Here is an 11,720-nt window from a genome sequence, read left to right as displayed (position 1 = left end):
CTATACTGTAATGGTATAATACTGTACGCAATATTTAGCTAAAGGATGGTGATGAGTGTGCAGATGGAACAGCATCAAGAACTGGGAATATTCAAAGAACCTCCTGTGGATATAGATGGCATTGGTTCTTGTTCTTGTGTACTGTGTCCCACCTCAGCTCTCTTGAGATATCTATCAAGAGATGTCTGCACAATTTTTTCTTATCCTCATAAATCTTCTTGTAGCAGGCAATAGCTTTATAAATCACTGCACACACTTTTGTAAACCTTTCAATGTTTGGGTCCTAAGACTCAAAAAAAGCAAGTGCCTTCTCAATCATGCTGAAATCGTCAGCCACCTGTTTACAGGTGAATTTCTTGGATTCCACAGCTTTGTGGATTGTGTTTCTCCTCCCTGACTTCCTCCTGGGCCCTTTGCAACTCTAGCTCTATCAAATCTTCATTGCTCAGCTCCTTACTGTGCCATTCCAACACTTCATGGATATCTTCTTCTTCAATTTCTAATTGCAGTTGCTTGCCCAGTTCCACCATCTCATTGGTCACTGAAGTCAATGTGTCTATAACGCCATTCAAGGTGTTTGTAAATTGTGGGCAGAGCTTCTTCCAAACACCGTTCATGGTAGTAGTCTTTACTTCACACCAGGAAGCATCAAAGTTCTTTAATTACCTTGTAGATGTTGTAGCTCTTCTGGAACTCTCTCAGTGTCACTCCACTCTCCCCTTCTGTCTCTGTCACACCCTGTGAAAAAGTTCTGCACAGGTAGTAAGCCTTAAAAGTTGCTATAGCACCTTGATCCATCGGCTGAAGGATGGAGGTGGTATTGGGAGTCAGGTACACCACCTTGATATTATCGTGAAAATTGTCCAGGAATGGTGGATAGCCTGGGGCACTGTCTACGACAAGCAGGATCTTGAAGGTCAGGTTTTTGTTGTGGCAGTACTTTTCCATCTTAGGTGAAAAGGAATGGAAAAACAATCATCAAAAAGAGGTCTTGTCATCCATGCTTTATGGTTAGACTTCCACACAACAGGAATTGAAGCTTTGACAACACACTTGAGGGCCCTGTGGTTTTCTGAATGATAAATTAACACAGGCTTAATTTTGCAGTCACCAGCAGCATTCCCCCTTAACAGGAGTGTAAATCTGTCCTTTGATGCTTTAAACCCAGGTATTGACTTCTTTTCTTTCACAATGTATGTATGTTAAGTTGTCTTCTTCCCTATCTCTTCGACATTGAAAATCTGCTCTGATAGATAACCTCCGTGATCAATAATTGCTGACATTACCTTGGGAAACTCCTTTGCTGCTACCATGTCTGCACTAGCAGCCTCTCCACCCACCTTTATGTTGTGTAAGTTTGAGCGAGCCTTAAATCTATGGAACCAGACATGGCTAGCTATAAATGTTTCTTCGCCAATGCTCTGACTCTCACCACATTTATTCTTAAAATCTTCAAAGAGACTCAGGGCCTTCTGCTGAATTAAGTTAAGACTTAAAGGTATGCGGCACTGATACTGGTCTTCTATCCACACACTCAATAGTTTTTCCATTTCTTCCATCACCACACTTCATCTCTTACTAATTATCATGGAATGTATTGTTACAGAACCTTGCAGATGTTGCATAATATGTTCTTTGTCTTTTACAATTGTTGAAACAGTTGAATAATTCATCCCAAGTGAACTTGCTATGTTTGCAGTTTTCTCACTCGAGTTGCTTGGCTTTATAATGTCCACCTTAGTTTCCATAGTGATACTGTGGTGCTTCTTGCATTCACCACCACTACTACTGGCTTCCCTCACATGCTTTGGAGGCATGTTGGAGTACTACATACTGTATTAAGGTTGCAAAAATAACCTCGGCACAGCAACATGTTTGGGGTGCTACTGTTCAAGGTGCTAATCCACATCACATAGAGACAAGTCAGATTGCAGAGAGACAAGTACAATGCACTGGATTTGTTTACAGGCTGAAGACTGATCACTAACACCACCTCTTGCATGGCAGTTGAACTTCAGGCAAGTTTGTTCATAAGTCTGAAAGTTCGTAAGTTGAAAAGGTATAAGTAGGAGAGCACCTGTATAAGGCAGGGAAATATGCAGCTGTGTAAATCTGTGGAAAAAGTGACTGGTTTATATGGTGATATCATGCATAGATAGAGAACACTGGGAGAGCCTGGCAGATGGGAAGGGCGTACTTTGATGTAGACTTAGGCAAGTGGTGGTGGTGCAGTTTGGAAATTTGTGACCTCAGATATGAGTGTGTACATTCCAAAGCGTGATTTCCTTGGGAACAATCAAGTGTTAGCCTCTTGTGTATTAGTGGCATAACCAGATTATACAAATGGCTATATAGGACTACTGGTAGTAACTATCATAATGGATCATTTGTGTGTAATCATATGAAGTGTTATCGCAAATGACTTACATCGTGGCCCTCAGATACAAAATACACTTAACTGGTTATTCCAACTGCAAAGACACAGACACAGCTCTATCTTCTTGTACTGAATTTTACTGTATGAGTCTAAATGTGGGGGGGGGGGGGTCATACATCTACGGACAAAACAACTTCTGAATTCAGGAGAAATACATATGCTTTTTACTTGTGATATAATGGCAACTCAGTAAATTAGTATTTTAGGCCATTATTGTACTCAGTATACTGAACAGAAATTTACCACAGCACCCACAATATAAAGTAAATATAATACAAAATGTCAGATTAGCAGCAATTGTACATGAACTAAAGCTACAGGGTCTTGTCTTTGAAAGTCTATATTTCTGTCATACTCTGAGATTTTGATGCAAGCTTTCCAGCTAATAACAGCATAGTATTCTTCTACAAAATACACATGGGACTGCAATTCTTACCTTGTGGCTTCCAATGCAGCACAACTCTGAATGTGATTCCACAGCTTTAGCCACTTGAAAGCATGTCATTGTACCCATGGCATGTTTGCGTCTTTTATGAAGAAATCTATAGGAATTTACTTTTAGTGTAATGAGAACATAGTACACATATATTCTGAAGATTATTTTTACTAGGCCATTTATGCAGAGGTCAAATAGCCCCCATATAGACGGCAGGCATAGTACTGAACTTTGTCATCGAATGCTCTCTGAAAAGTTGGATTTATTCACTGTATATTAATGGTAAAATGCCAGTTCCCCAAAGGCAGTGTTCATAATAAAGATTCAGAGGTTACTAATGACATTCTTTTGTACAAAACATATACAGTGATTCACTGCAATATACTCGATCAGAGATAGACTGTGAAGGAATCACATAAATATAATGACCATGTTGCTTTTTGACAGACACTGTATCCTCCAACAAACTATATTATTAATCCCTCTGATGTGATCCTGTAACTGTTGTTTGCTTTCATACATCACCTGCCACTAAGTAATGATAACCACATTGTCTATACTTCTGATGACACATTGAGAAGAAGATGAAGAACATTATATTCACAGTAATGTATTTCCACTTGCTGCTACATTGACATAAAAATGAAATAAAAAAAATACAAGTATATTGCAATGTGAGCAGTGTACATCATTACCATGGTCCACAGATTTATCTGGAATTCTGCCAGAAAATAAAAAATGAAAGAATATCTAATCAAAGTACATTACTTCAAGTTGGGAGCTTCTAGATGCTAAGATCTGTCCCCAGCCCTCACCAAGGTGCATCAATGATCACTTTAATGTGATTAGTCTCAACCTGCCTTTTCTTTCTTCCACTGACTACCTCCCATAAGTCTCACTTTTCATCTCTAAAACGTGGAACACTATCTCTCATATCTTGGAACATATGGACAAAATGTGGAACACAAAAACATTTATTAACATCTGCAATTGGGAAGTTCACTGCATTGTTAATTTCAGTTTCTTTGCACTTATAAAAAAACTCTTTTGATGAAGTAATTCAATTCAATATTATTTGCCATGGCTATTTGTTAGACTAAAACAAAATCATAACTATGAAAGTGTAACTGACTCTCTAGTGTGGAGGGGTCTATATTATATCATCGAATGCTTAAAAAAGCGAACGCTGATTGATCGACCTAATTTAAGCAAAAGCTTACAATCTCGAACTGTCAGATCAGCGATTTTTTTCCCAGGGAAAAAAAATCGCTGATCCAAAACACATACACACAACACAAGCACACCAAACAGAAATCCACACACATATACCTAAAATCTGATACCTAACCCAACACTAAACTATGTACACACCACTAACTACCCACTTACCTTAACCCAAACCCTAACCTTAAGGTCCGTCACTATCGCACACTCACCTCACTCACTCTCTAACCCTAACTCACTTAAATCCGCACTAACCCTCATGTCCACTCAATCGCACACACACCTAACCCAAGCCCTAACCCTAACTCACCTAAATCACCCTAACACTCACATCCACACAATCGCACACTTACCTGAATCTGACTGGTAACTTTCCACCATAACACTGAAAATACCGAAGCAACAGAAACGGACAACCAAATTCTTTCCCTAGGAAAAAATGTGAGTTTCTGCTGCTTCGATATTTTGCATTTTCACGAAAATAAGTTTGATCAATCAGCGTTCGCTTTTTTAAGCATTCAAGGATATAATATAGACCCTCCCTGCAATTCATTAAGATTCATATAGGCTTTGCGCGAAGCCTACATGATTTAAGCACGTTAGTGAGATGAACAGCCTTGCATATTGAATATGAATGCTACTCATTGAGCCTACACACATATAAGCACCCTTCCATAGCCAGCAGGAGTGTTGTCTGCCATAAAAAGGTGCAGGGAAGCTCAAGCACACAATGTAAATAAAACAGCTTACCTGTAGACAAACATATTATGTGAGCATGTGCAGACAGCTTATACAAAGTAAGGGGAAGTTGAATGAGGAGAATGTACACACAGCACAATGGTATTAATGCAGAAATAAGTAATAAGTGAGGATAAACAGAGAACATGTACTCAGAAAATGCAATCAAATGTGGTTATGTCACTAAGAAATGTTTTAAACATAAATACTTCCACACCGATATAATAGTAATCCTGTTCACAATTCTTGACCTATGCATATAAATAAAACAGGCATGGTACAAAGGATGTGAGAGGGAAACAAAGTAACAGTGTAACAAAGAGGAGTAAATGCGATGTAAATGTTAATAACATGCTGAGCTGAGATAGCAAGGACAGTGGATACATTAGGGGTTATTTGCAGAGTCTGCAGTAATTGAGTATGTATATACAGGGAATGTATGAGTAATAACGGACAGTAGTGCTGTAGTCTCCACTTCATCATGTATAAATAAGAAGAAATGGACCCTATAGCAGGTGTGACTTGCTGTTGTGTCATTTGTTAAACCACAGAAAGGGGGTATATTACCATGAAATGTGTTAGGTGAGCATGTGTTGTATATCCAAATCCTAAACAGTAATATAAAAACACTCAAAATACAGAAGTAACAAATCACAGGAAAGAGCTGATGACTTTTCATTAGTTTTCAAGGAATCCGTTCTTAAATGGAGCACATTTAATGCATGTTTATACCGGGCATGCTCAAAAGAAATTGCAGTGAACACTGCCACAACAGCATGTGAACGACACAAACACACAAGTGACCTAACGCAGGCCCAATCACATTTTGTGATGATATTGCATTATGCCATACAGTAAGACATTATATAGAAGCCCTCATACCCTATAAAGCTCTACAGTGTGAAGAAAAGAATTACAGTAATATATAAAAGTTTGGATAAAGACATGTAGTACAGAGCATAATTATTTTGAAAATAAGTAATGTCTGTGAACAATCAATGGCTTACTCAACATTTGCATCTTGCCAGACTTGAATACATGTGAGGACAGGTATCAAAAAGCTGCATATCAACCTTTCATGACACATAAATAGGCGTACTACTTGTGTCATGAAGAAAACCCTTGAAGGGCTTACAGCACCTTCCTGTTGTAATGGGTATGGATTCAGCCTTGGAGGGTGGTGTTTTAAAAACGTGTTCCACTGACTGTGCCATAAATACTTTCTTTGCCTAAGCCACTCCTGTATGACATAGTTGTCTGACAGACATATATTACCAGATTCAACCCCCTGCCTGTCATACTACACACTCTACAGAGCTGTGCATTTATTACGACTGCCACAGGGCATAGCAATGGAGCTTGTCACAAATAACTGAAATTAGTGTATGAAGTAAGAAAGACATTTGATGATAATTTGTACAATATTCATTTGTCAGAATCATGACAAGGTAATTATGTTAATGTTCATGCAACTATGAGCACTGAGATATGAATGTTTCTTGGTCAAGGAAACTTTCTGTTTTTTTGTACACCCACTGTCTCAGAATTGAACCACAGTCTGTCTGTGTTCATATGCTATACAAGTCATTACTCAATGTATGTGCTACAGGAGCACTCACACCATGACATTTACAGAAAAACTGTTTCACTGCCAGGAAATTACAAAATGAGTTTCTTTGTCCAACATAAAATGAATAACTTGATACAGTGTTGTGTATGTAAAGTCAGTACATTCATATAATGTTGCCCTTTGCTGGAAATAAAGAGCAAACTACATACGTCCACTGATTAATGACTTGTATAGGAATCATAGGTTCATAGATGTTTGCTAGGTTAATGACCACAAGGGACTTTTTAAGCATAGCCATGCATCCCAAATGTCTGACAAGTTCTGGTACCCTTAATAAGTGTAAACTAGGGCTTGGAGGGTGAAACATTAATAAGCAGAGGCCTGAGAGATGAAACATTTACAAGCTGACTGTGTCCACTAGATTCACAGGTGCCAAACCAGGGATGAACTTCCGATTCCCCATCCAATTGTCCAAGTCACACTTGATTTGGTTTAGGGAAGAACTCTGTTCCAGAGAAAGGGTAGTCTCTGGGATACATATCTGTCTGTCCAGCAGGTCCTATTTATATCATAGACAAGGTTTAAGTCTTTAGAATGGGTAATTCTGGTGCTGTTTGTTTTGCAGGTGCAGGAGGTCCATCCGAGTGAGGTCTGACAATGTCTTGTATTCCAGGCATAGATCTCCCCTCAACAGCCTGTAGGAGATATAATACAGTGATAGGTCCTTGAGGTGGTCTGCATAGGGCATGCTACTTATTTCCTGTATTCTTTTAGTGAGGTGCCTCTGTGGACGTTCCAATTGCTGTCTGTTCCAGGGTAGGTACATACCAAAGTGGGAACTGTACTCAGTGACAGGTCTGATGGATGCCGAATACAGTGGAGCAATGACTTCCTTGGACCTAGATACCGTACATTTCTGTTTTTGTACTGACCACTTTTGTATTGTAGTCTATTATACTTATCTTGTTTGAAAAAAAATGGCACAGTGGCACAGTGATAGGTCTGATGAATGCTGAACACAGTGGAACAATGACTTCCATGGATGTAGATGCCATACCTTTGTTTATCAGTTGCACAGCATAGAATGATTTCCCCACTACTATCGATATGTGATGGTCAAAGGCTAGATTACTGTCTATGTGTGTCCCCAATTCTCTGACTACTAGGTCAGCTCTTAGGGGCGTGTTGTCAATATGATAGTTACCAGGGATGGATGACTTCCCAAAGGATACTATTATGCATTTCTCAGCATTTAGTTTTAGTCCATGGCTCTGACAGCAGTTGCTTTCTGAGTAAACCCTTCCTGGAGAACATTTGTGCCCATGAGTAATTCAATGACAGCTCCTAATTTGCAATAATATGCAAATTTAGTCAGCCAGAGGCCAGTGACATTGGCTTTGACGTCAAAGAATTAAAGGCCAAAAAGGAATGATCCCAGGACTGATCCCAGATGGTCTCTGCTATTGACTCCCCTCTTTGTCGAGGTGGACTCCCCAAGTCTAACTTCCTGAGTCCTGTTTGTGAGCCAGCTGGCTATCCACCGGGTGATAGAAGGGTTTGTACTTAAACTCTTAAGTTTGTCAACAATGCCTGAGTGGGGTATTGTATCAAATGACTTGGCCAATTCAATTTAGGCAGTGTGAACTATTTTTCCCTCATCCAGTGCTTTAGTGACCTTCTCAAAGAAGTCCATCAAGCTGAGTAGACATGACATGCCCTCATTGAAACCAAAATGTGTTGGGTCCAGTGTCTGGATATTTCCGCTGTCATTATTAATCATTTACATGATAATTCTTTCCATGGCTTTGCATATGAGATTAGTGAGACTTATGGTTCTGTAGTTTCCAGCATCCGTAGATGGACTTCCTTTGTGCAGAGGGATGACTGTTGTTGTTCTCCATTCATGAGGCATGAAACCTGTTTGGATGCTACAGTTAGATAGAAATTTTAGACAGCCTGACAGGACATGTTTTATACTATTTAAAAGGTATCATGGCATATTGTCTGGGCCCACTGATGCAGTGCTCTTGGCTTTAGATAGAGCATTAAGGACCTCTTCCCTAGTGATATCAGGGGAGTTATATTTGATGGTATTTCCTTAGGGAACATTGAGGGGGAGAGAGGGGTAAAGTTGGAGGTGAATTTGTCAGTCAGTAGGTTTGTTATATCTTCTGGCTCGGTATAGGTGGCTTCATTTACAATGAGCTCTCCACACAATTGTATATTGCCTTTGAGTTTGTGGACATAGCTAAAGAATGCCTTGTGGTTGTCATTGGATTGGGAGGCCAAACTTACCTCAAACTTGGCTTTGGTAGACTTTATTTGCCCTCTGAGTTGTTTGCTTAGTTTGATGAGGGTGCTTTTATCCTGCTGGGTGCTGCATCTCCTAATTTTTACCATGATTTTCTTCATTCTATTATACAGCCTATTGATTTTGTGATTCTACCAGGGTGGCTTCTTTCTTGGGTTTATTTATTTAATTTATTTATTTAATTAATATTTGTTTACTGGGAAAGTCTGACAGGGACAGAGCCCATTTTCAGTGAATGCCTGGGGAGAAATGCTCCAAATGCATGTCTTTGGACTGTGGGAGGAAACAGGAGTACCGGAGGAAACTCACGTGAATGCAGGGAGGACATGCAGACTCTGCACAGAAGGTACCCAAGCCGAGAATCGAGCTGCCTCTATGCAACTATTAACATGCTTGTATAGGGTTTCTTTGAACAGTTCTATGTAGGCAGCAGTGTTATCAGGGTTTATAGGGGCTTGAAATGTTGCCAGATTATCAGTTAATAGTAGGAAATTAGCCTTAGAGTAGTTTTTGAATATTACCAGTTTAGTTGGGGGTCCAAGTTTTATTTTTACTTCAAAGGAGACCATTTTGTAGTCTGACCTTACCAGGAAGACATCACAGTAGGGGGTGTGCAGCGCTCTCCCATATTAGTGAGGACCAGATCCAGTATGGTTGCACCCCTGGTTGGTGTATTGACAACCTGGTCCAGGCAGTTTGTGTTTACAAAACCAAGGAATCACTGTGCCTGTATGTTTGGTGTTATTTTTTATGTAAATTGAAACACCTCCAATTTTAGTCCCTATCTGTGTTGTAGCTGGTCTAAATGTGTGGAAGGCATTATAACCTTGCATTGCCGATGTGCACGCCATGTCTTTAAACCATGTCTCGGTGGTTGCACAAATGTAAGCATTCTCTAGGGTGAAGAGAGCTTCCTGGGACTGGATTTTTTGTTTAGACTCCTAGCACTGAGCAGTAACACCTTTAGATTTTCTTGGTTTTGATTTGCTATGTTGGAAGTACTTTCAGTTTGGCATTTCCTAAAAAGGCACTATGGGGGAGGACAATGTCTTAGCTAATATTTCACTTAAAAAAATGGTTTTGTATACCAAAGGTTTCCTAAGAATGGGTGGATAGACATTATTTCTTTTGTTCAAAATATCATTCTTGACATTTTCCAAAAAACTTTCATCATAACCCCTCACTGTGAATAAATCAGTAATAAAGTAGTAATAAATTTATTACTGTTTTTTTAAGTGAAATAAACAAGAAAAATGTGGCCATGTTCAGTATGGACATGACTACTGCTTGTAAACTAATAAGGGATATAGTATATAACAACTGGAGAATTCTGGAAGGGAACAAGGACCTTCTAGAAGTCATAGGTATTAAACCGAGTTTTGTTTATCGGGACACCTGTAATATAAAAACAATTCTTGAGAGGGATGTTACAAGAAGAAATACTAATTTGTTGCAGAAAACCCAAAAGAAGGGGATGTTCAAGTGCGGTAACTGTAGTTTTTGCAGATTTATTCTTGAAGGACCTTATATTATGATCCCTCATTTGGATGAAACCTTTTTAGTTCCAGGCTATTGCACATGTAAATCTAAGGGGATAGTGTACATTAGTATATGCAGTGGTTGTAACACTTATTATGTGGGAATGACTACAAGATCTTTACACAAACGCATGAGAGAACATACATATTACATTAGAGTTAAAAATGAAAGGAGCGCATTATACAAACACTCTATTGAATGTATTAGTTTAAAAATATATATTTTCTATATTAGAAGTGGTACAAGATGATTTAAGGGGGGGGGTGACCTTAAGAATATATTAGAGCAAAGGGAGGCCATGTGGCAAGTGAGATTGGAAGCTGATAAGAAACTGGGGCTTAATGAAAGCATTAACATTAAATGTTTCCTTAAAAATAAGAAACTTAAAATTAATAAATGAGTTTATGTTATTCATTTTTTATATTGCATTTATTTATATAAATAAAGTTTGGTAGAGATGCAATTTTCATAATATATGGTTTTAACTTATGATAGTGTTTAACATGGAAGTTTTTGTCAGTACTTTATGGGTTAATGAACTTGTTTTTAATTGACTGTTTTTAATTGAACAATTGATATTAATTGCTTTGGAGAATATATAATGACAGTTCTTGGATGTAAAAATCTTTTCTGATGAAGTCTCACAAAAGCATGTATTAAAGGTTTTGTACGCTAAATCCTTGGTTCTCCTGACTTTTATTGACCATCGGGTATCCAGCCTTCTTGTGTTTCCTACAGTGGTTGTTTGGCTGGACACGCTCCTTTTTTGGTTCTTTAAAAGACTGTTGACAGATGTCTATTTTTCATACAACATTACCTGATGCTAGGTACACCCAAACATATGTGATGTGTAATACTGTAGGCACTGTGACGGGAGAATGGTAATCATGCAGAAAGTGTAGATAATCATGAATTTGAACACATGCCTTACTGAGAAAAAACATACATAACATTGCCTCAGTTCCTCACCCCACAGGAAACGCTATAGCAGTTTTTTTAGGAAAGCTAAGTTTCATCTAATGACATCATCATTATCAAATAAAGCATTTCTGTGTGAAAAATGAGAAGATATTCTTTAATATGAATCCCCAGCTATAGATGTAGATAGCTGACTGACATTTTCCCCCCAGCAATCTTAATGATTTAATGCATTTAATAGAACAGCATGCAATTTAGTTTTTTTAACAAGAAACATCTTTATTAAATTGTCAAGGCATAGGCAATCATACATTTATATAAATGAAAACAAGCTATATTGACATAATCTTAGTAGCAAGCATTATACATCACAAACCATACTGACATAATTTTAGTTGCAAACATTATACATCACTTATAATCTACCCAGTCATAGTCAGTCAAACATTACATAGCACATTCAAATCTTGGCGTCTTTTAAACTTCATTCCTCCCCTGTATGTATTGTTCCCACATTTCCCATTTTTTCCTACGTAATTTTGCTCAT

The 11,720-nt window shown here is 38.4% G+C and overlaps 1 pseudogene; it reads right to left on the bottom strand.

The window, feature by feature from the left end:
* Positions 1-648: 648 nt before the first annotated feature.
* LOC122796767 lies at positions 649-1,817 on the bottom strand (annotated as a pseudogene).
* Positions 1,818-11,720: the final 9,903 nt, after the last annotated feature.

This window comes from Protopterus annectens, chromosome 3.part0 (genome assembly GCF_019279795.1).
Source record: "Protopterus annectens isolate FY-2018-M chromosome 3.part0, PAN1.0, whole genome shotgun sequence".
Classification (NCBI taxonomy): domain Eukaryota; kingdom Metazoa; phylum Chordata; order Ceratodontiformes; family Protopteridae; genus Protopterus; species Protopterus annectens.
The sequence above is the reverse complement of the archived record's forward strand: the minus strand, read 5'-3'. Positions and strand labels throughout refer to the sequence as shown.